We start from the raw sequence: 2,420 nt of genomic DNA, 5'->3' as shown, positions 1-2,420 counted from the left end.
CACATACTTTTATGTTTTATCAGTTTTGCACATTTTCATATGGATTTCACCTCAGTCTACAACATTCCTTCATCATTTTGTCCCTGATATTTTTACACTATCAAGACATAAGATAACCAGTTTGATTTACAGCATGAGAAATTATCCACCTGGCTTCCTTGGAAGCAGAGCATGATCAATAGATATTACTTCTGGTTGCTCACTACATGTAATGGTTTCTGTACTACTTATCACATTCTATTTAGTATTTTAAAAAGATTGCTGGCTAAACCCAAAGCTCATTCCTAGAAGTTTATGTTAAGTGTTTCACAAGTTTCATTCCCTTAATTGTTAAGATAACATTCGCTATAACGCTAATGTTATTACCATTTTAGTGTTGGGAAAAAATGTAATTAAAGGCAGTAAGTGCATGGCCTAAAGACACACACAGTGAGGAAGGAAATGAGAAAAAGTTTCCAAAAGTCTTTCAGCAATACACAAAATGTAGATAAAACCTCTCCATTCTATGACACTCTCAATTCAATATTCATATTGTCCAAGAAATAATAGCATACTAAATATTGCCCATGGTGATTGTTTTCTGTCACATTTATCTTCAATACAGATTGTGTTGGTGATATTGGTTATCATACACAGAACTGAGCATATACATTGAGGTCCAAAGAGAGGCAAATTTCTTCTGTCCCACAATTCCAGTATCCTATTTAAAAAGTACTAAAATTTTAAATATCAGCACTTACTGTCTTATAAGTATCCAAAAATTAAAAAATCATAAATAATCACTCCAAAATGCTTTAAAATTGGAGATACTAAAACATGCCCCTCTGAAGTAAATTTTCTTCTACTTTTAACGTTATTCTGAAAACCTTTGCTGGTTTGTCACACCTGTAATCCTAACTACTAGGGATATCTACTCAGGTGCCTGAGATTTGTGGATAACAGTTGGAAACCAATCAGGGCAAAAGAAACTCATGATATTATTTTTCAAAAATTTTAATGAACTAGCAAAGGGCCAAGAATGGAGATGTAGCTCATTTAGTAGCTCACCAATCTAGAGAGAAAAGGCCTAGCAAGACCTTGAAGCTCTGATTTCAAACTCTGAGCACGCCAACACACATGCAAGTGCTTGAGCACATGCGTGCATTCACACACATATTTATTCAAAATACCTTCATATCAGCGTTTTGCATGAATTTCTTTGCTAACGATATTATATGAGTAAAATAAAGGAAATAAACTCTTCCATCTCAGAACATTTTTATACGTTCATATTGTAAAAATACTGTACAGAGAGGTAACATTTACATGAGCAAGGTAATGAGTACATTTCCTAAAAAGCATTGTTACCTCCTCCTTTATTGTTCTCCTACCATCCCTTCCCTCCCACCTCCACAAGTCCATTAACCTCCTCCCTTTCCCCCCTCAATTGTAAAGTTCACTTTACAAAATAGTTTCTTGTGCATCTCATTGTTACAATGTGTCAACCTGTATCCTTATTTAAGCATTTTGGTTTTATTTTCCTTCTCCTCAGCAAATTAGAGGAGGAGAGTATATAAAAGATGTAGGTGCAACAACTTCAAATACAGTGAAACAGGTGTTGTAGCATGGGGGAGGAACATATAAAGAAACAAAAAAAACACATACTCTACATTATAAGTACGTGAGAAACAATAGCAAGAAAAAAACCCACTTGTGTCCCTAACTTGGGGTTCATTTCCGTTAACATAACCTTATCTGGTCATGTACACATAACTTTTGACCTTTTCTGCTTATCTCAGACATATATTAGTTATTGAAAATTAGAGAAACCATGGGACCTATGTTTCTTTGGACTTGGCTTACTTCACTTAATAATTTTTTTCCAAGTCTTTCCATTTCCTCACAAATTGGGCGATGGAATGCTTCAGGAATTTGCCTGTCTTCCTTGTGCAGGGGCCATGTTAATCTTCTCTGTATCTTTCCAATGTTAGTGTATGTGATGCTGGATTGAGCACAGAACATTTTTTTATATATAAATTGTAATTGATTTTCTTAAACTAGACAATTCAACAAAAACTAAGTTTAAAAGAATTGTGAAATTTTAGAAACATGTACTTCTTACATAAGTACACAATTAAGAATAAAGTCAAGATTGACATGTCAAAAACAAAATAATTCCAGATATTTGTTGTTCAAGAGATGTGTAGGAGGAGGAATTCAATTATTCTATACAAGGGACATGTCATAATGAACACTGCAGCAAGTGTTAATGTTTGTTAAAAGTTTTAATGTTTTAAGTATATTTAATTTTTGGAATTTGCTTATATATGCCAAAACTGGGACTGTTTGGCAGGTCATAATACTTTTCTATAAAGTATTTAAGATTTATGGTAGCAGATAAATACTACTAAGTATGTCCATTTCAGAGTTTATAGAAACTT

At 33.4% G+C, this 2,420-nt stretch overlaps 1 pseudogene; it reads right to left on the bottom strand.

Moving 5' to 3' along the window:
* Positions 1–1,881: 1,881 nt before the first annotated feature.
* On the bottom strand, positions 1,882–1,994 carry LOC122121530 (annotated as a pseudogene).
* Positions 1,995–2,420: the final 426 nt, after the last annotated feature.

Source organism: Dipodomys spectabilis, unplaced genomic scaffold (genome assembly GCF_019054845.1).
Source record: "Dipodomys spectabilis isolate Male_0828 unplaced genomic scaffold, ASM1905484v1 ptg000189l, whole genome shotgun sequence".
NCBI lineage: Eukaryota > Metazoa > Chordata > Mammalia > Rodentia > Heteromyidae > Dipodomys > Dipodomys spectabilis.
The sequence above is the reverse complement of the archived record's forward strand: the minus strand, read 5'-3'. Positions and strand labels throughout refer to the sequence as shown.